Source organism: Manis javanica, chromosome 10 (genome assembly GCF_040802235.1).
Source record: "Manis javanica isolate MJ-LG chromosome 10, MJ_LKY, whole genome shotgun sequence".
In the NCBI taxonomy this organism is placed as follows: domain Eukaryota; kingdom Metazoa; phylum Chordata; class Mammalia; order Pholidota; family Manidae; genus Manis; species Manis javanica.
This window is the reverse complement of record NC_133165.1, coordinates 97,294,268-97,317,933: the sequence shown is the minus strand read 5'-3', so window position 1 is coordinate 97,317,933 and position 23,666 is coordinate 97,294,268. Positions and strand designations below refer to the sequence as shown.

General features: G+C 39.6%; 1 long non-coding RNA gene across 1 annotated transcript in view; it reads right to left on the bottom strand.

The window, feature by feature from the left end:
- LOC118973303 (uncharacterized) overlaps positions 1–23,666 on the bottom strand; it is a 187,495-nt gene that overhangs the window by 23,479 nt on the left and 140,350 nt on the right. Inside the window, exon 4 of the long non-coding RNA XR_005062568.2 lies at positions 8,726–8,759. This is a non-coding gene — a long non-coding RNA (uncharacterized lncRNA). The remainder of the gene's footprint in view (positions 1–8,725; positions 8,760–23,666) is intronic.

The window sequence follows — 23,666 nt, the reverse complement described above, 5'->3', positions numbered from 1 at the left end:
CCTTGGACTACAGCAGGAAACAAAACAGACAATATCCCCTCATCTGGTAGGAAAAGACAAACCGCTAGCAAACACGCAGGTCATATAACAGTTTCAGAAAGTGCTAAGTGCGCTAAAACAAAAAACAAAACAAAATCAGGTAATAAAATAGCAAAAAAAAAAAAAAAAAAATGGAACTAGAGATGCCAGAGTCCCTTAGGAGTTTACCAAAGGCTTTGAGAGTGTAAGGGAGCTAACATTATAGACAAACACTCAAAATTGAATATTCCACTTCCTCTTCTTAAAATGACCATCATTTCGGCTACTCAGCTGCCTCCGCCTTCCTTTTCCCTATTCTCCTCCTCCTCATCTGTTCCCTTCCATAGACTCTAATTTCAATTTAGTATGTATTTAAATTAGTTCTCTTTTGTTCTCACTCTCCTGCCAACCTAGACCCTCAGGTTCTCAGCCTCTACCCCTGTGAAATTTATTTTCCTTACCCAGCTGAGAAATATTTATCAAATTACCAAACCATCCTGAATCTGTAATTCATCTCTATTTTTCTTTGTAATGTTTCTCTTCCCAACTTGGTCCTGAAATGTCTGTGCCAAGCCATTGTGCTCCATCCAGAAAGCAAACTGAAGGAAGGCCATTACTGTCTATGATACTATTTGGGCGGTGACGTTTTTCACTCAAGCAACAAAAACTTTCCTGAATGACATTTTTTATTCGAAATGTGAGAAAGGTTTCCACATTCGATTTTTTGCTAAGGACATAATATGTACTCTAGAACGAAATACACATGCAGTTATCTAAGGGGAAAAAATGACTTTTCTTTGATAAAAAAAAAACTAATTCTAGGAAGGACTATTAGCAAATAGAAACATTCAGTTAAGAGTTGCAACATGTAATTTTAGTGGTGAGTACAGAAGATAATGAACCGCTTCTCTTCTGCTTCTCGCTGGAAGTGGCCAAATCGTTATGGATCTCAGTAGTGACTAATGGTCTAAGACAACAGGGTTTGGCAAATGAGTATTTTATAGCTCAGTGACTCTCTGAATACAGGCTAGACCATTCAGGTATTTAAGTGTTATCCATGGCCTCTTAAATTGAACAAATGGGTCTATAATAATTAAAATACTGTAAACACTGGTGACACAGTTCCTGAGTTTTCAAAGAGACTCTCTGTTCCTAAGGGAAGGAAATGAGGTGTTGCCTTGTTAGGAATGCTCTGTTTACGTCTAGAGCATCTTGACAAGCTGGTGGAAGAGACTCATTTGTAAGCTCATGACCCCTCAACTACCCTCCTTCTGCAGTTCCCCAGAAGTTTCCATGAAGGGGGCAGTGCAAGGTGACAGCAGCTGAGCTCACTCTAACGTTCCTTTCTAGGGCTTTCCATCTCAGTGAGCAACCCTCTTTACTTCCTGAGTCAGACTTTGCCAACATGTCACATTCTACAAGATCTCCACACATCAGGGAAATAAAAAATAGTTTCTATTTTTAAAGTGATTGGGGACATTCTACATATAGGAATGCCTTCCATCTCCTCACCTTTGAGCAGATTTCCCATTTTCACAAGAAAAAAAATGTTATTACAGTCTCTTCTGGAGAAAGAAAGTTCAGATGAAGCTCTCTTGATACATAACTATTTTAACTCTGAGCAGCCAATAGTGATAGGAGAGAATTTCTATTACTTTTAAAACATCCAGAGAACAAAAGCTATGTTATTAATTATAGCTCTGAAATATTTTGTTTGATCTTCTGATAAAGGTATATGAGAACACTGAACCAAAATACAACAAAATGGCGCTGAAAGGTTAGGCAGCGAGGTCAGGTGCTGCCTTGATGTTTAATTAGTTGTACCTCTGAGAGCTGAGAGAAATTACCTGAGAAACCATAATAAATTGGCTTGCAGAAAATAAGTAAAAAATCCTTGTAGGGGTATTTTCAAGAAAATAAGACTTAAAAGAGGATGCGGCTGTTTTTTGTTTGACTCTTTGGTGAATATTTTCTCCTATTCGTGTCTTTTTTCATTCATTCCAGAGCGCATCTAGCCCAGGGCACTTACCAGATAAAGGTTCAAGCCATTCATAGAATCATGGATGGAAGGAGGCTCAAGAAGCCAAGGCTGAAGTCCCCTGACTGTAGGAAGTACCCAATTGAAAAAAACTGTAACTTTTAAAAGGTAAATTCTTATCTATTTTTCCTCAGGAAAACCATCCAGAATAAGGCATTCTAAACATTTTCTTAAAGACAAGAAGGTCTTCCTGGTATTTCCCTAGAATCCCTCTTAACCTGTCAAATGTAGGAGCAGAGAACAGCTGCTTACAGTCACTCAAATAGCATCTTTGCTTCATTCCCATGAAGACGGTGATTAAATCTTTCTCTCCCCAGGGTTCTCAGCCTGGGGCGAAAAACCTAGTTCTTTAACATGTCTTCACAAGACTGTCCCCAAAACCATTAATAAGGTTTTAAAAACAATCTCTCAGAAGTTGGCCCCAAGTTCTCCTCAACACCCTTCCATTATAAGATGTATGCTTCTGCCAACAGTGGCTTTCAACAGCCTTCCTTTCTTACTGTAAACAGACCTCTTTCTTCTCAAGAACCATTCTCTTGTCTGGTAGACTACAGGGTGGTAACCGGCCTGCTTTGCCGGGGTCCAAAGGAGTTCCTGGGATGTGGGACTTGTAATGCTAAAACCAGGAATATCCCATGCAAACTGGAATGAACTGGTCATCCTACAGATAACAGTCCAGGCCGCTCTGACTGATAGGGGGAGAAGGCAGAAGCCCTAGGGCCGTAGCACTGCCCTCACCCCACCTCCTGAACCACTTGGACAGACGTCCCAAGGTTCCAGGGAACTCAGACTGAAAATCATGCTCTAAAGAGTATTTAGAAGAGTGCCAAGTATAGAGTGAAGTTTCTCAGTGGCAGCACTAGTGACATTTGGGGTGGCATGATTTTGTTGTGGGGAGCTGTCCTGTGCATTTTGCAACATCCTTGGCCTCTGTCCACTAGATGTCAGTAACTGTGACAACCTCAAACACCCCTGGACACTGTCAAATACTCCTGAACTCGCACCCTGTTGAGAACCACTGGTGTAGCAATGATCCTGTCATTCTTTCCAGGTTGCAACCCATTAGGTGGATCATAAGAATCAATATAGTGGGTCACACAAACATTGAAATTAAAAAAAAAAAAGGATGAAGGCTGATGGGATACAGAAGGATAGAATAGGAGAACCTGGAATGGAATGGAATAGAAAGTCTCCTATGTAATAAGAGTGTTATTTTTTGAAACATTAGTTTCCGATTTATACATATGTGGATGTATATGTACTTGGTCACAATGTAAAATTATTTTTTATTATGAGTCTTGGTCAAAAAAGTCTGAAAACCCCTATGCTAGACTCAGTCTAGTCTATTTGCACATATTAATCCGTGTTAGGTCACCTCCTTCACACGTTACCTTCACCTGCCCACCCCACCTAGCCTCTGGTACCTAGTTGTTCCTCTTTTGCAAAATCAATCCCATCAATGGCTTATATTTAGAATGTTTGAATTATCCTACATGAATTAACCATGAATCCTCTCCCTGTTTGCATGTATCCACTTCTTCAAACTGTCAAGGTCACCTGAACTTGATTTGAGTTCACAAAAACAGATGTCACTGACAGACTGAGTATGAATATGGTTTATTCCACTGTTTAGTTACTTGCTGTGATGGTGCAGACTTCCAGAGAAACACCTGTGGGATGCAGGATTCTCCTACCTGGCAGTATGGTTCCTTTATGTCCCCTCAGGTTTTGTGAGTACTAAAGGTGCTCAAATCCAAGCCATTTCTCACTCTAAGCCTTATTTCACTCTTTTCTCTGAGCCCACACCTATTTCGGGATGTTAGTCCCTCCAGGATTTTGATGTAAATCAAGGTGTTCCAGCATGTAGCTGCCTTTCTCAGATTATGCACACAGCACACCTCACAGATACAGCAATAATAAAACCAGGACCTGAGAGACACTGGCAGAGTGCCTACCGAAGAAAACTGCTGACATTTTTGTCTTCCTGAAGCCATGAGGACTTAGGGTCTGGTAGATTTGTAGGTCTTGATCAGAGATCAGCTAGGCCATTAGAAACAAATTATGGTGGGTTTGATTTTTAGTGGAAATAAACCTTGCCAGTAGTTGATCAAAGATCATTTGTCTTGGTCCTCCATTCAATTATGGTCAAGAAATGAAAGTTGGCAAAATGGAAGGGTTTGTGTGTTTTGAATGAAGCTGAGCATAATCAGCTTGGGCTGTTAGACCTCAAGGCCAGGGAACAAGAATTCTCAGGAGTCATTTCTCCACAATCATTCTGACATAAACCCAGGTAGATGTGGGGATGACAGTGATGGGTAATCAGGGACCCCAGTCCCTTCTTCTTATTTACGGTCTGCTACTATTGTGGTTGTTATGGGTTGAATTGTGTTCCCCCAAAATTGACATGTTGAAGTCCTAATCCCCAGTACCTCATAATATGATCTTTTTTAGAGACAAGGTCTTTCCAGAAGTAATCAAGTTGTTTGAAGTCATTAGTGTGGGCCCTCAATTAGCATGACTGGTGTTTTTATAAAAAGGGCAAATTTGGAGACAGACATGCACAGAAGGAGGGCCCTGTGAAGACGGGAGCTATGCTAGCACCCGTCGACAAGCTACAAGAAACAAGGAGAGAGGCCTGGCACACCTTCTTCCCTCACAGCCTCAGAGGGCACCAGCCCTGCCCGCACCTTGATTTGGACTTCTGGCTGGGATCTGTGAGGCAGTACATTTCTGTTGTTTAAGCCACCCACTTTGTGGTACTTTGTTATAGCAGCTCAATCAAACTAATACAATGGAGAATTGAATTATTGCTTTTCCATCACTGTGCACAAAAATACACATACCACACACACACGACATATAAACACCTACTACATACACACATACACACCTCACACGTAATACACTCACATACTGAACATACCATATCCAGTCACATACACAACCTGGCATTCATTTCTCTCAATTTTCTATGCACCTTTGTCTCTAAAAGATCTCTTTAAAATGAATTAGAATCCTATAAAATAAGACATCATTTAAACCAACTCTCTTCCTCTCTCTGTCTCTCTTTATTAGTAGAAGAAGTTTAAAGCACATGTCCTAGGTCACATTTTACTAACAGCAATTTTGAGACTGCAATCCGGATTTTCTGCTTCTGAGTCAGAGTTCTTCACAGAAGAACTTCTCAAACTTTCATATGCTTATACATGGAGAACTCATTAAAATGTCATTTCCAACTGATGTAATAGGTCTGGAGTGAGGCCTGAGACCCTGCATCTCTAACCAGATCCCAGGTGAGGCCATTGCTGCTGGTCTGAAGACCACACTCTGAGCAGCAGGCTTTCCAGGAAAGCAGTGTTTCCCAAATCTGGTCCTTCATCAGAATTATCTAGACCTGCTGAAGTCAGAATTTCCTGAGATGGGGCCCAAGGACTCTTATTTTCATAGAAAGATCCCTTGATCATTTAGATCATTGCTGAGGTGTGGGAACCATCACTCCATATCCCACCACCCTTTGGTTGGATTTTCACACTGTGAGAATGAGGAAGAGAGAATGAAGTTCCAGAATTAAACAGACCCCGACATCATGGCCAGAGGGCTCCCAGAGGATTCCTGACCTAACTTGGTATGAGAGTTAATAGCTGCAATGGCAAAGATGGGAAAGTGAAGGTGGCAACAGAAATGAGTAAAGGAAAAGGAAGAGAAGAAGGAGCTGGTGGAGACACTAAATTCAACCAGAAGTCTATTATGTCACTGACGTACCTGGAGCTTCTAGGGTACAACCAAGATCCTAATAGAGTGAAATTTCCATTCTGTTTTGGGACCTGAAGAACTCTAACACAATAATATAATACGCACACCAGGACCAGGAGATGGCACAGATGTAGGCTTCCCAGGATATGGATTAATTTCCATACCAACCCTGTGAATGCGACTCCAGCAACAGCGGCTTGGTATCAGATTTAATGCCAGTTTCTGGATTAAGGATAAATAGGGCTATGTTTGTCAGTATGAAGCTCTCAGCCATACTTAAACCTCCTACCCACAGAGCTGAGTTGTGAGAGGTTATAGTTTCTACCTGGGGTGTGGTTCAAAGTTATGCATCCTGTGGATGCTCGATAAATACTTGTTGACTGATTGAACCCCACCATGAAAGCTGAGTTCCTCTCTATTTTCTGTAAGCATGTCAGATACACTGAAACCTAAGAACGCCAGGGTGGGAGATTTTGCCCATTTCTATTTCTCCGCAAGAACTCCCTCTGCTGCTTATAAATATGCTGATCAAAACCTGCATCAAAGAGAAAATGCATTTCCATATTCCCAGTTGCCTTTAGGATCAGAGAATGGATCAAAGGAAAAACCCATCTCCCCATTCCCATTTTCCTTTTCATTCCTGGCTTAGAGGTCAGAAAAGATTCATGTGTGTGAACAGAACGCCAAGTCCACTTAGGGGCAGAGCTTCAAGTGTGCTAAGGTGACAGTGTTCTCGAGTGCTTTCCCCAGTCGCACGTACAAAGAGAGAAACATGTCTTAATTCCTTTACTTAATATATTCTATTTCACCAAAAGGCGTAATAGCTATTTTTTACATTTTGATACCTGAAATAAAAGGACAAGTATGATAAGCCTCAATATAGTACATGATGATCTATTTAACTTTAGTCACAATGCCTGATTCAAAAATAATATTTAAGGATTTCAACTGCACCTCGGACATACCTAGGAGATGAAAATGAATTTGCTCCTTTTCACTGAAAATGTTCTAAGATCCAACTCAAAACTGACTCACTCACTTGGTTGTTTAATTGATGATGACTAGCTTAAGTTTGAAAATTTTGTTGCCGACTTTTCTCTCAATATTTTCATGTCATTTCTTTTTGTTTCAGTTTTGGAAGAACCGAGCTATGAGCCTGAGTAGTTTTTCTAAGAACCTAGTATAAATTAAGGATTTTAAAGTGTGCTGTTATGTTTGTTTGAACAACTTACCTAGGATTATAATATTAATATTCCTGTTTTCCTTTTGTGAAGGTACTATTGACCCTCAAACAATCTTATTGCATATTTTAAAGAAAGTGCCTACACAGAAAACAAATAAGCTAGTTTACTTCACAGTTCCAATTAGATAAAAGACTTAGAATAAATTTAAATATATTAAACAACTTGATTCCAATTACGATTTGTTGACTATAGTGAACTAAAATAACTATGATTTCTTAATATCTAAAAAGTAATTATTCATCTTGTTAAAGGGATTGCTAAATATGCCTCCTTAATCTGAAAAAGAAAGGAAGGAGGAAGAGAGGAAAGAAAGAAGGGAGATGAAAGGAGGGAGGTAAGAAAGGAGAGAGGGAGAGACAAAGGAGGGAGGGAGGGCAGGCGGAAAGGAAGCAAGTCACTATGTAGATCTAGGTTCTCTTCAGCTTTGCAGGAACCAGTGTCACTCACACCACACCTTACTGAGCGTTAGGTTCCAGACAGTGAGCCTATTGAGTCAGATGTCTTCTGAGATCCTTTGCAGTTCTGCCATTCTATGATTCCATGCAAGATGATCGGCCTCGAAACGTTCATGAAGTTTCCTTTCAGATATTTGGTACTAAGTATTTTGCTTTTGAAGGCCAGAATTTCTAGAGTTTTCCCACACTCCGCTGTGGTATTAAAAAATATCTCTGACTTTCACAAGGAGATTTCACAGGTCTCATCATGGACTCAGAGCAGAAATGTGCAGGATCTGCAGCCCTATCAATTCTTCTTTTGACTTCAAAGAGACTCTCTTATATGAAGCTGCTTTGCAGTTTGCCACATGGGGACTCCACACTGAATGATCCCCACAAAACTCTCTTGAGCCTCCCTGGCTTCGACTAAGGCCAAACAAGCATCTTTTCCCTCCTTGCAGTAGCACCATATACTTTCTGGGCCCGCAAGTCCAAGCTTTTGTCTAGGCCACTAATCACTGATAGGTTTCTTACGTGAATCCCTCCCCTCTTACGTGCTGGCAGAGCCGTCCCTATCATCATCACTAAGCAGGTTTCCTTGGGACTACACTCACACACGCACAGACACGCACATGCACGGGCACACATACATGCACATGTACACACACAGAAACAGACACAATGCTACCTTTTCAACTGAAGTGTACCTTATGTATGGTAAAGTACACAGCTTGATGAATTATAACTCACATGCTGTGAAGTGTACAGCTTCATGAGTTAACTTATGCAACCAACAGCTGGATCAAGACAAAGAAAGGCTACCTCACACCACCTCTCAGTCCTTGTGACTTGACTTTCACAATTCCAAACATCCACACAAACATGAAGAAAGACTCTTTTCCACCCAAAATTTGGTCATTTCATGGCCTCCCAAGACTGCCTTGGTTTTCCATCTTGCTCTCTTTCACATGGCTCAGTGATTCCTAGCTCTTATTTCTTTCTTGCAGAGCAGGCCCTATGCTTAAGCACAGTAATAGCAGGAGACATTCCACCACTGAGAACAAGTCTCTGCCATAGGCAAGCTCTGCACTTACACTTAATATTCATCATCTCAATCAATCCCCACACACAACTACTTTGCTTCTGTAGATTCCGCTAATGTCCCCTTCAAATCTCTATATACTCAAAACCTACTCCTCCAGAAAGCCTTTCTGGTAATAACAAGGGCTATCACTTACCAAGTATCTGCTGTGTATCGTCCCACAGGGCCTCCTGTAGAAGAATGGAAGACATTCCTAGTGCCACGTGCACAGTTCAGGAAGAGGCAGAACATATATACAAGAACAATTCTAGGCAGCAATGAGACATGGTAATATTGGAGACAGTAATGGGATATTCTTCATATTATAGGGGAGGTTCACTGAGGTTTACTGTTGTGTCTGGGATTACCCAGAAAATAAATGGTGGGGTTAGGGTCTTCAGTATACTTTCCCTTTTGTTTCTATGCAGTGCTTTCATTCCTTTTTTCAACAAATATGTATTGAACTCCTACTGTGTATCAAGATCTGTTCTATTCACTGGAGACGTAGCAGTGAGAAAACAAGACAAAAGTCTGGTCTCAGGGAGCTTACATTCTAGTGAGGGAAGTAGCAAAACACATGAAAAATAAGTAAAACATACAGTGTAATTAGATGGTATAAATGCACTGGAGAAAAATAAAGGGAGAGAGATTGTGGGCAGTGAGATTGGTTGATGTTACAGCTTTAAACTGAGTGGCCAAAGTAGGTCTCACTGAGACAGTGACAGCGTCAAGTTCTAAAGGATATGAGGAAGCTGACCCTTGGCTGGGGGAACAACATGCTGGTGGGGACCAGCAAGGACAAAAGCCCTGAGATAGAAACAGGGAGGCACCCAGTGTTGGGAAAAAGAGGGAAAGAGCAGCAGGAGAAGTCAGAGAAGTAAGAGAGGTTGGTATGCAGATTGTGTGGGGCCTTGCAGATCACAGGGATCATGGTCTTTTCCTTACCATAAGGCTACAAAAGAATGCTCCACATGTCTGTGTATTTTACCATACTGTCAGAAATCCAGAGGTGCTTTATCTGTATGGACAATTTTCTATCTAGAATACGAGCTTCTTGAAGACAAAGAGCATTTCTGACATTTCTTTGTGACGATGAGATTCCAAAATACTATACCAAAGACAGTGAATATACCATCAATGTCCACTTCTTAAGCCCACAGATTCTGTGCCATTAATCCTTTCTTGCCAAATACTGACATGGTCTCAGAACCCTGAAGGACTAATTATACTTCAAAGTGTTTCTGAGTATCTGTTACCTTTTTTTTTTCACACTGCATTCACTGTGGTAATCATTCAGTATGTTAAAAGCTTAACATTCTTCTTCATAGAAACTTTCTGGCTATATTACATCAACAACTGTGCATTACATTATGAACAATACACATCAACAGGGATGGTGATATCACAGCTGTGCGATACAGTCGACAAAAAATACCACCAGAAATAAGAGAACAATATAATGTTTCAGTTTTCAGCAGCCTTTAATGGTATCATTACAGACTGTGAGGTCACATCGTCCTACTTGCCAACACACCATGCCAGGGCAAACGCGAAGCAGGCTGCTCCTGGATGCAGCACATCTAAGTCAGAAATTCTTAAGTGTAATTCAAGGAACACAGGCTATTCCCTCACTTATTCTATAAATATTTATTGAGACCATACTATGTACAAGAATTGGAAACACAGTGGTGAGCAAAAATAGCCAAAGTGCCATGATGAGCTTCCATTAATCAAACTGCACATAGGTATTACCATGACAAGGGGCACGAACAAAAGGCACATGTGTTATGAGAACCTATACGAAGGGGATTTGACTGGTCAAGTGAAGACTTATCTGAGAAGGTAAAGCTGGAGCTTCAATCTGAAAGGCAAATGGGTAATCAACTAGGCAAAACAGAAGGGAACAGTGTTCCAGAGAGAGGGAATAGCCTGTGCCAAGGCCCTGTGTTAGGAAGAGCGTGACAAGAGCATAAAGATTGCTGGAGATATCACCACATTCCTTTCATGACAAATGAGTATAAAAAAAAGGAGAAGAAAAGTTACAGCTATCATGTGGGAAATCCAGAACATGGCACCTGGAGAAAGATCTGAGAAAAGTAGTAGTAGGAATGTCTTTTGACCGCCGTATTTCCTCTCTCACCGCTCCCAAGCTGTGCCTTCCATATCTACTGCCCAAAAGGCTGAATTTTAACACTTGGAGTAAAGAATATTTGCCTCATTTCTTCAGAGACAGATGCAATAAGTTTAAGGAAATGGACAAACAGCAAGATACATCCTAGGGAGTAAGTGAATTATTAAGATGAGAGGGAAAGAGAAAATGAGGGTTGAAAGATGGATACTATAACAGCAGGAGAGATCTCTGACAAAAAGATCTCCCTTCTAATATTGTACTGAACACCAAGACACTATAGAATCTTTTCTGCTCTTAAGATTTGGCAAAATATTATTTCTTTTGAAAAGAACATAATGAGGTTTATTATTGTGACTATTTCTTACAGTTAAAATTAGTGTTTTGAGGAAAATAGAAGTGACTTAAACCAAAAGGCTATACTGAAGTTTTTTTTCCAATTTCTCTCACTTTTTTTGGGAATTTTTTCCGGTTTTATTGAGAAATACTTGACATACGTCACTGTGTAAGTTTAAGAGATACAGCATGATGGTTTTATTTGCACTTATTGTGAACTTTCAGCACAACAGATTCAGCTAACATTCATCTTTTCATATAGATCTAATAAAAAGTAAAAAAGTTTTTTTCCTTGTGATGAGAACTCATAGGATTTATTCTGCTAACAACTTTCTTATATATATATCATAAAGCAATATTAGATACAGTCATCATGTTGTAAAATACATCTCTAGGACTTATTTTTCTTATAACTGGAAGTTTCTATCTTTTGATAACCTCCTTCCTGTGTCTCCTCTCCTGACCCTCCACATCTGGTAACCAGAAGTCTGATCTCTTTTTCTTTGAGTTTGGATTTTTTTGTTTTTTTGTGAGATCATACACTAACTGTCTTTTCCTGTCTGACTTATTTCAGTCAGCATGATCTCTTTAAGGCATATATAGCCCCCACTTGTATATTCTTGCTTTTGTTGCTTATGCTTTAGGTGTCATATCCAAAAAACCATTATCAAGACTCACATCAAGGAACTTTTCCCCTGTATTCTTCTGGAATTGCATGGTTTCAGGTCTCATATTTAAGCCTTTAATCTATTTTGAGTTAATTTTTATGAATGGTGTTAAAATATGGGTTCAGTTTTACTCTTTCATATGTACATATCCAATTATCGCAGCACTGTTTATTGAAAACACTGTTTTTGAGTGTTCCTGGCTCCCTCGTCAGATATGTACCCTTAAGAAGAATGTACATTTTGCAGTTGCTGGTAGAATGTTCTGTATACTCCTGTTAGTCCATTTGGGCTATAGTATTGCTCAAATATACTGATTCTTTACTGATTCCCTGTCTGCATAATCTATCCATTGTTGAGAGTGAGTTATTAAAATCCCCAACTACTATTACATTACTGTTCATTTCTCCTTTTCTCTGTTAGTTTTTGCTTTATATATTTAGGTGTCCAATGCTGAGTGCATAAATACTTAGAATTGTTCAATCTTCTTGATGTATTGACCCTTTTATCATTATATAATGACCTGTTTTGTCTCTTTGTACTATTTTTAGTTTAAGATTTATTTTGTCTGATGTAAGTGTAGCTACTGCTGCTCTTTCTTTAGTTATAAATGTCTTTTTCCACCCAATCTTAGTCTAAAATGAATGTCTTGTAGGTAGCATATTGATGGATCTTGTTTTGTGATCCATCCAGCTATTCTGTGTATTTTAATTGGGTAATATAATCTGTTTACATTTAAATTAATGACTGATAGGTAAGGACTTACATTTACCATTTTGTTAATTATTTTCTGGTTGTTTTGTAGATTTGTTCTTCCCTGATTTTTATCCTGCTGCTTTTTGTGTGTTTTGATGTCTTTTGTTATCAGTATGCTTTGACTTCTTTATCATGTTCTTTTGTGTAATTACTGTAAGATTTTTCCTTGTGGTTACCATGAGGCTACATTAATATAGGATGTTACAAGTTAAAGATATTTTAACTGGTAACAACTTAACTTCAATAGAACTCAGAGATTTTACACTTTTACTTCTCCCCCTCCTATTTTAGGTTATTATGGTTATAATTTTTATTATGTTTTATTAAGTTTTTTATAATTATTAACAATTTATAGTAGTTATGATTATTTTTACTACAGTTGTTTTGTTTTTTAACTTTAAAATTAGGTTAGCAAGTGAATTAGGTACCCTTATACCATATTGCAGGATCTAACTATGTCTACGTATACACTACTACCAGTGAGATTCACACTACCTCTTTATGTTTTATGATGGTCATTTGCATTCTTTTACTCCACTCAAAGACCTCCTTCAGTATTCCTTGTAAGGCAGGTCTAGCAGTAATGAACTCCCTCAGCTTTTGTTTGGGAAAGTCTTCATCTTCACTTATGAAGGAGAGTTTTGCCAAGTATAGAATTCTTGGTTGACAGTTATTTTTTTCCAATATTTTAAATATGTCATCCCCTTCTCAACTGGCCTGAAAAGTTTCTGCTGAGAAATCCACTGATAGTCTTAAAGGGGCTCCCTTGTATATAACTTCTCTCTTTTCTCTTGCTGCTCTTAAAATTTTCTTTGTTTTTGACTTTTGGAAACTTAATTATAATGTATCTCTCTGTAGCCCTATTTGGATTCAAGCTACTTCAGATCTCTTGGGCCTTGTGGATATGGAAGTACATTTCTCTCCCTAGGTTGAGGAAGTTCTCAGCCATTATTGTTTCAAATGTACTTTCTGTCCTTTTCTCTTTCTCTTCTCCTGGAATTTCCATAATGCAAATTTTTTTTTTTTCCTTTTACCCTAGAATTCCCATACATTTTCCTGTTTTTCAGTCTTTTTTTCTTTTTGTTCCTCTAAGTAGGTAAATTCCAATGTCTTATCCTCCAGGTCAATGATTCTTTCTTCTGTATGGTCAAGTCTACTTTTGAAATTCTTTATTGAATTTTTCAGTTCAGTTACTCTATTTTTCATCTCTAGGATTACTGTTTGGTTTTTTGATGGTTTCCATTTCTTTGTTGAGCTTCTCATTTTGTTCATGCATTGTATTCCTAATTTTGTTTAGTTGTCTGTGTTTTATTGTAGTTCAGTAAACTTTCTTAAGAGGGTTATTCTGAATTCTTTGATAGTTTACTTATCTCCACTTCTTTAGGGTCAGTTATTGGTGCTTTATTAGCTTCTTTTGGTAGTGTCATGTTTTGTGATTCCTTATGTTGGTACCTGTACATCTGAGTAATCGAGCTCCTCTTCCAGACTTTACAGGTTTGCTTTGGCAGAGACAGTTCCCTGCCCATCCACTCAGTTTGGGTTCTGGGTGTATCTGCTGGTAATGTTCTCGGGCAGGTGGGGCTTGCTATTATAATCTGTTTTGGGGTGAGGTAACTGTTTGAGCTCTGAGGGGAATGGAGGTATACCACAGGCTGGCAATAGCTGGATAGTACTGCTGGCTTGGTTCTGTACCCGAGTGAGGCTGTAGGATGGGTAGCATGGTTACCTGGGTTTTCTGGGCAGGTTTACTAGATGGTTGAGAATGGGTACTATATTCAATTTTATATGGCAGCAGGACAGGACCCATGGCCTGTACAGCTCATTATTAGAGATCTAATCAGGCCAGAGTATGCACTCAAATCTCAGGTCAGGTGAGGCCACCAGTTTTGCTCTCTAAATTGGGGAAGCCATGGCCTGCATTCATTATTCAAGTATCACTGTGTGTAGGATTACTGTATGGCTGTTGTAGCTTCCCATGTGTTCTGATCAGGTTCTGCGATCAGATGTACTGAAGGTTGTATTCAGTGATGAGCAGGGCTATGAATTAGATTCCCTTCTTGGGTGCAGCAGGTAAAGCAGACACAGCTCTAAAGCTGGTGAAACTCATTGTTTGTTGTCTTAACTCAAGACGACCTGCACGCCAAGTTCCCTGACAAAACAGGGCAACTAGCTTTGCTTTGAAAACTATCAGCTCTGCCTCTTGGCTCAAGTGCTACTAGGCTTCCAGGAGTTGTCTCCAGCCCTTTGTACTGAAGAAGTTTTTATGCATTTTATGGTGTTCTGGATTACTTGAGTATCACTACTTCTTTGCTAATGGACAATCACTCTAATTTAGCCTACAAAACATTAAGCAATCAGCATGAGAGCTTCTTAGTTATATCCCAGCCTTGATGTTTTTCTGTGGGATGAATCTGAGACCCTGATGATATTTATTCATTATATTTTTAATGATATATCAGGTTACCATAGCAATTTCTGTTCCCTGGAAACTTCTTACTTGCAACACACATTTATTATATGCTGTATTAACAGCCTGATCCTATTGTTTGAGCTGTCTCATTAGCTCAAGCAATCTGAAGTTATTTCAAAATGTTCACCAGTAACAATAAGTAGAAAATACAGTTATTTAGGAGTGACATTTATTTAAAGAAAAGCCTACGTCCAAATCATGCATTGTCCATGAAGTTTTCCTTGATCTTGAAAAACCATCATTTTTATTAAGGCTAAGAATATTTAGAGGTTTATGTCATTTAGTTTATGATTAAATATATACTCTTTTATATTGTTCATCAATTATTTTTATGTTGGTCTCACATTCCCACATATATTACAGTTTCAATATATTAGATATTGTTATGGATTGAATCATTCCCCCCAAAAAATACTGATGTTCATTTCTCCACTATCTGTGAATGTGACCTTATTTGAAAAGAGGGTCTTTGCAGATGATCAAGTTAAGGTGAGGTCACTAGGTGGGACATTACCCCATATGACTATGTCCTTATAAAAAGGGAGAAATTTGGACACAAAAGGAAGATATGTAAAGAGGGAAGGTAATGAGGACACACAGAGAGAATATCATGTGGTGATAAAGGCAGAGATTAGGTGATGCTTGCATAAGCCAACAAATACCAAAGAAGAAGAAAATTAGGTACTAATGTTTGTGGGTAAGATTGGTGTGTCCCAGGTGAATGCTATCTCTCCAAAAGATTGTAACAATTTTTAAGAGGAGGTGTTTTGCTGAGTAACAATGGCGAAACAAAGATCTGGGAGTACCTATGGAAAGTTAAGAGTTGTCTCTTCCTAAACCCATTTAAGATAGACAAAATGTGACCTTTCAATGGAGGTAGACTCTAAGGAACCAATATTGTCATGGAAAAGACATATTTTAATTAGGGGGGTAGAAGAAGCATTTGGGGCAAGGGGTAGGGAGTAGAATTTATTCCTAGATAAGGATTCTATGAGTAAAGGGAAGGGGTTAGCTAAGGGGCAGGAGATTCACAGTGGTCTTGGAAAGCACCTCTGCCATATTCTTGGAGAAACCCTGTTTAAAGGTAAGAATTATAAATCCAAGAGTGAAGTCTTTTATCCTGACTTAACAGATGGTTAGTAGTGATGAAAGTCACATGCTGAACCTTGATAAATGACAACAACATAAGAACACAATTATTTTTTCTCTACAGTTCCAAGTTTGTGGTCTTCTTCATAAAATTCTATGTTTTGTTTTTCTCTTCATTGCTGAAGCCTTGGTGATGATCTTCATAGTTCCTAATGAATCCAACTGAATGGAACTTGGTTTGGGTTAATATAATTAGGATCTGACATATATATATATATATATATATATATATATATATATATGTTGGTTTCTCTTCTTTCTTTTCCCACAATACAAGCATGATAAAAAACTTTGGAAGAAAGCTATTGTCTCTGACACAACATGTGATGATACTAGATGACACCTGATGAGAAGAAAAGTACTGGTCCTAGTTTCTGATCTAACACCAGAAGAGATAAAAGTATGGGAGCTCAAGTCTATGAACTAACTGAGAGGGAGAAAATAATAAGAGAGCTAACAACTACAGAATAATAAAAGAACACAAACCCAAGTATGATGCTCAAAATAGAAAAGGTCTCAGAAGGCTATTTTAAAAGCAAATACTGATTGGAAGCCCTGATGGCAAAACAAAAGTGTCTCTGGCATCCCACTTTCTAGGATACAATTGAGTTGGCCCATTCTTGGGACACAGGACAAAGGATAGAACCAGAATCTTACACATGCTTCCACAGAAGCACAGAAACATAGATTCCCTGAATAGACTTAAACTTGAGTGTATTTAATTTCAAAGAATCTAAAAATTGGTGTCTGAGATTAGAAATTATATCCCATTCACTGCTAGAGTTTTGAACCAATTAAGAGAAGAAATAGACACATCAGTGACTGAGACCAAAATGTCAGTTTTATAGGCCTATGGAAAACTTAGTTTAAGTGTGCAGCAACAATGGGCTTCCTAATTTGAAGCCAGGCATTGTGAAGACACACCCACTGAGTCAGAGGCAGCACTGCTACTGCAGGCCTCCCACTTACCAAATAAAAAGGCGGAGCAGGATGTGTACTTTCTGGCTCAAGAAAGAAAAGGGGAGAGAAGCACTTCACTCTATGTCCTGTTCCTGGGTCCAGATTTTCACTCAACAGTCCATTCCTCCACCTCTGGGAGAAATAAGTGAAGAAGCAGAAAGGAGATGCCCCTCCCCACGGAAACATAAAGCTGGGGAAAAAGGGTTCCCACCTGAACACCCTACTACTAAACTCTTGAGTGCAATCTAAACTACCCAAAAATCAATCCCGTGTCTTAGTTCAGTGACTGTAACAACATGCTGTAGACAAGGTGACTTAGACAACAAACATTTCTCACAGTTCTGGAGGCTGGGAAATCCAAGATCAGGTGGTCAGCAGATTCAGTATCTGTTAAGTGCCCTCTGCCCGGTTTGCAGATGGCCGCCTTCTTGCTGTATCCTCACATGGTGGAGAAAGAGAGCCCTAGTACCTACTTCATATAAGGAGATTAATCCCTTCATGGAAGCTTCACCCTTACGGCCTCATCTAAATCTAATTACCTCCCAGAAGCCCCACCTCCCAATACTGTCACACTGGGGGTTAGGGTTTCAACACATGAATTTGGGGGAGACACAAACATTCAACCCATAACACCCAGGGAAGGTCTGAACACTTACTGTTTTGAGGGCTTTCCTTATAGGAAGTGAGCTGAACTTAAGTTACAATGAAAACCAACATCCGAGGGCAGAGGTGGAGATAAGAACAGGAAGGGCAGCACCATTTCTGTAAGAGTGTGCATAAAGGCATTGCAAGCCTTTTTCTACCCATAGCACAATTTTTTTTTTCTTTCACAGGGTTTTAGAAATAATTAAATTGGATAACAACACTTAAAAATTAGTATATCCCACTTAAAATTTTGGGTTACTATTTTCTATAAAAATATTGGGTGGCCCAGCACCCCTGAGCCTATATCCTAGCAAAACAACATCCAACCAGGCAATTTATTACTGGCCCTTCATCTTAGCCCCTGACGTGCTTACTTGACTCATTACTGTGCTCATCTGGCCAATGGAGGAATTTGAGTTAATAATCTTTCTCTAAGTAATACAACTTGTTTTTTTTGTCTTTGGACTCCTGTAGAAAGGTAAGTAAGAAAGCTCAAGAGGAAACAAATTGAGATGGGAGGAAGGGTGAAAGAAAAGATTTCAATATGCAAACTGAAAACTAGCACTTTTAGCGGAACCAGGGAAAAAGTAGCAAAGCAAAGGACTAGGCAAATGGCAGCCGAGTAGTCAAGACCTGATTCCAAGACAATGAAATCAAGGAATGCTAGAGAAGGGACAAAAGGGAGCCAGGAAGAGCAATGCTGAGAACACCAAAACACTGTGTTCAGCCAAGAAAAATATTACTTTGAAAATCACTAACCTCCTTGGCCAGTTGGTCTTTGCAAAAGACAATGTTCTCTATAACCAACTGCAGTTTAAAAGGATTAAGTATGATCAAAGATAATTCAGACAAAGTACAAGGCAGAGAAAGAAGTGGGGGTAGATTGGGACAGAAATTCACTTCAGATTTGAGATGGATATGTGTAGCCATGTGCTCCTGCTAACTCCATGTCTTACTGTTAGTGAGAAATTGAACCAATATGAATAAATGCATAGAGCATCCCCAAATGTAGCTCTTTCATTTAACTACTTCCTCTCTATTTTTTGGGCAGCAAACTGTAATTGAATAGGGACACTGTATGGCTTCAAAACCTGAAGCCTGGTCAAAATGGCCAATTATATTGTTTAAGAAGTTATTTATCCAAGGCACTGGGCCTGTATTTTGGTTAACTTCCACCAGATGGTGATGGGCTGTACAACAGTGCTCATACTTTGCTGCAAGTCACTGAGGTTGGGGTGGGAACAAGAGTTTGAGACTTGATATTCTGGGCCCTGCCTGAAAACATACTGACACAGAGCTGAACTCAAAGGCCCCACCTCCCAGAGGAGAGAGAGGCACCGTATTTGTTGACATGAAAGTTATGCAGAGTCAAGATGCATGCTAATTTTATTTTTTTAAAAAAAACTGTTGTGGGGAAGAAGTCTGGTCTGAAACTATTTTCATTGGGTATATTTAGATAGTGATTTTTAGGTCACTGTCTTTTGGAAACAATCTTTTGAACTTATAAAAAGCATGCCGCATATGAAAAATCTAGTAAGAAAAGTAATAGAAATCCATTAAGGCTCTTAACTGGAAAAAAATCCCACAGCTAAAAATAGAAAGATGTTGGTATTTGTGACACCAGTACCTATCAAGGATTGCTGTGACAATAGCTTTAAACTGAAATGATATTAGAACAACACAAAATCTGATCAGCGCTGTCACTTCACCGACAGTAAATCTTAATTAGATGTTTTGTTTTTGCTCACTTCTCCACAGTGCAAATTTTCTGTGTATAATGCATGTGCATTGACTAGCCTAAAATTTAGAAATTGTTTTGGGAGGTGCAGGGGAATATTAAACATATATCAGCAAATATGATTACATGATTATTATAATATAGTTAAAAAGTATCAGCATTAACAGCCCAAGGTTTTATGTAACTACACAAAAGATGTACAATTGTCAGTAAAAAGAGATGTGGAGGAGTTGGGGCAGAAAATACAGATGTGGGAGTTAGCGTGTAGAAATACAGTACAAGTAGAAGGGACTGCCCATGGGGAAAATGTAGGATGAAAAGAAAATATATTGGATGGGAGACTCAAAGAGTTTCTTTTTCACTTTTATCAGAATTCAGCATTGGCCTTATGGCTGTTTAGGCTTTTGTGAGATCTGCAGTGTAAGCTTGGTGATATATGTTTACTAGAGCAATCAGTCAAACTAATGAACTGTCGCAGAACTCCTGCAATGTTATACTGAAGGCTCTGATAAAGTCTGCAGTAATATAAAAGGACTCTGAGCTGGAAGACTTAGTACAGAGACTTTATTACATAGTACAATTTGAAAAATTCCATTGAAAAAGACAATTAATGCAGAGTATCATAAAAAGTTGATACATATTTAACTCCAAACTTTACCTTTTTAAATTAATCTCCTAATTTAATAGCAATTGTTTAAAGCTTCCCTTTTATTTAGCAGTTCTAAAGCAAAATAATTTTTATAGAAATAAAAACACCTGTCTTCTCTCTCTCTCCCCCTCTCTTATATTTCATCAGTTATACATTTTTAGATTAAGTTACACCCAGTTTGGGGGCAAATACAACTGATTCTGGTAAACATATAAAGCAGCAAGTGGGGAACATATAAAGCAGACAAACTGGGGAAGCAGTTAAAAGGGACTCTATTGGCCAGAACTGCTAACTTACAACAGATATTTTAAATGCACTTAAATAGAAAGATACCAGTACCATTTCCAGAAGAGAAACATGAAGTCATTTTACTCCAAGTTGAAAATTTCACTTTGAAAATCAGTAGTTACATGACACCCAATATTTAGTTGAATTTTTTCAGCCACTTTGAAAGTCTGTCCAAAATGTCAGCCTCTCCATCAAGGCTTTCCTGATGCTCTAAGTTGGCATCCACTGTCCTTCTTAGGACGGCCCTCTAGCAATAGTTTTAGACCTCACTTGCTCATTTGCCTTTACAGTGCAGACAGTTATGAACTGATCTTATCTCCCTTTATTGGTATAAAGTACTTGATAAAATGGACTGTATATTATCTCACTGGTAATACTTTGTAAAGTCAAAGTGCTCTGTATAGAGTGCCTTTTATATTTTAAGTAGCATTGAATGTGTGTGTGTGCATTTGTGTGTTTGTGTGTAGTGAAGCAGAGGAAAGAAAAATGGAGGCCAAAAAATCTACGTCTTTTCTCATTCATAAATGCCCATCCTCTCAGGAGATAAGGACATATTCCAGACATTCCCATTCACTTCTTTTCATATCTATTATATGTTGCTTAGTACCCTGTTTACCTGGCTACCTCTTCCAGGTAAAATATTGTCTCAGCAGTAGAGACAGTATTTTACTTATCTTCATTAACCAATGTCTATTACAGAGACTGCCACCTAGCATGTGTTCAGTAAATGTTTGTTGAATGTATAAATGAATGAAAGACTGAATTGGAAAACCTCCTACAGATTCAAGAAGGGTAGGGAATGAAGAGGAAACAGAACTACCACTAAAGAAAGTGCGTTTGATCCCACCTTGATGACATAAAGGTATATTCAAATGTCTAATACATTTTTTCCCCCCAAAGGTATATAGAATGTTATTACTTTTTAGAACCAAAGAGGTCTTTAGAAATTATCTAGCTCATTCCACTTTAAAGGTGAATTAGCAGACTGGCCAATGTCGCACAGCTAGTCATTAGAATAAAGCCAAAGCAAGAATCGTTTTTTGTCTACACCAACTCCAACTGCCTTCTGAAAAAGATGGATCACATAAATGAAAAGTCTTTGGCAATGAGTCAGTGAGCATCACTGCCGAGAACCGGAGTGGACTACAGAGCACAGGCGGGGAAAGGGAAAGTGAGCAGAATGGGGTTTCCAACTTACGTCTGTCTGACGCCCACGTTGCCCACATTTTTTGTCTTGCTAGAAAATGGCAGAGTTACGGCTGAAATTCAAGTCTACTATATACCAGAATTCTGGTATCTTTAAAAAGAAAACCACTTGCTCATTAAAATATATTTAAAAGTTCTGAAATCAACTAAATTAAAAACAAAACTGGAGAATCTGGGAAGCTGGCAGAACAGAGGGGGCCTGAGTCTACCTTCTCCTGCCCACACACCAAATCTACACCTACATACAGAAAACCCCACCCTGAAGAACGAAGACCGAAGTGAACACCTTCTCTACAATGAGGGACAGAAAAATCACATTTTTTAAAAATCCCAAAATAGCAGGGAGGCAGAGACATGGTAACTGTGGGACCCCCACCCCCAGCACAGCCACTGGCTGAGGGGAAGAGGGGGGAATAATCCTGGGAGAGTCAGGCTGGGCTCCCTGCCCTGAGGCACAGGAAAAAAAGGCTGACAGTTTAAAGTGCAACTAGACCAAAAGTGAAAGAACCTAAGTTTCAGAACTAAACATCCACTGCTTGGCAAGGAAATTATTGGAGGTAATCCAGGGTCAGAGGAGACAACCAGTGCCATTGTTTGTGCTCCTGCAGGTCTTGGTGTGGCTGAGAGCAGGATGTGGATGCCATCCAGCCGTCCTGCTTTGTTGCCTACTGATGTCGCATGTTGATATGCAGCAGCCGAGCCCTCATGAGCAGGACTGGAAAGCTCTCCGGCTCACAGGGAGAATACATGATTCTGTGGGCTGATGCTACCAAGGCAACTCCCCAGAGCAAGTGGGGAACACATGAGCTGGACTTGACCTCAGGTCCTGAGTGGGACCCAGTGGGGGCTGACACTGGAATTCCCTGGAGCAGCTTGGAGTGCACAGGGGCCACATGGTACCTGAGTCCAACCCCTAGTAGGACAGGTGAGCACAGATGTGGAATTCCAAGAGCAGCCCAGAGCACATACTCAGAGTACCTGATCCTAGCTGCCAGTGGGAGTAAGGGTACTGAGGTAGGAACTTCCAGAAGTAGCTCAGAGTGCCACAAGGAGGCATGTGCGCACATGGTGCCTGATCCTGACCACCAGAGGGGTCTGCGAGTGACTACCTGGGAATTTTCAGTAGTAGTCCAGAGCACTCAGGGCCCAGGGTGAGTCTGCACAAAGCCTGACTCCGTGCTGCAAAAAGGACCTGGTGAGCACTCAAAGCAGGATATCCCTGGAATGGTTCCAAGTAGCCCAGAGCATGCAAGAACATTTGGGGGAGGAGGCACAGGGGCTCAGCAGGTTTCACCTGGAGTTACCTAGCCCCTGACCCATCACTACCCCACCACTCTCCCCCATGCCAGCACAGAACCCACAGGTGTCCACCCAGAAGCCCCAGCACCAGGAAAACCCCATCTGATACTCAATTCAGCCTCCAGCTTGTCAAAACCACAAGGCACACGTGGTCTACACAGGGGACTTTCCTACACAAGGCCAATCCTTCAAAACTGGGAGAATGAGTCTCTTACCTAATTCATAGAACCAAGCACAAAAAGTCATAAAAAATGAGGAGACAGAGGAATATTCTTCAAACAACAGAAGAAGAAAAAAAGAAAAGAAAAAAAAGCTAAATACCACAGAATTAACCAATCTACCTAATAAAGAGTTTAAAGTAATGGTTAAAAGATACTCACTAAACTTGAGAAAATAATAGCACACTTCAAAGTGGACCTGAACAAAGAGATACAAAGTCTAAAAAGAACCAATCAGAGATGAAGAATTCAATAAATGGAAAAAAATACATGGGAGGGAATGAACAGCAGACTAGAGGGTGCAGAAAAGTGGATCACTAGCTTACAAGACAGAGTAATGGAAAGCACTCAGCCTGAATAGCAGAACGGAAAAAGACTCGAAAGAAACAAGGATAGGGTTAGAGAGCTCTGGGACAACATCAAATAGCCTAACATCCATATTATAGGAGCCCCAGAAGGAGGAGAGAGAGAGAGGAGTAGAAAATGTATTTGAAGAGATAACAGCAAAAACTTCCCTAACCTAAGGAAGGAAACAGTCTGTGAGGTCCAGGAAGCACAGAGAGCTCCAAGCAAGATGAACCCAAGGAGCTC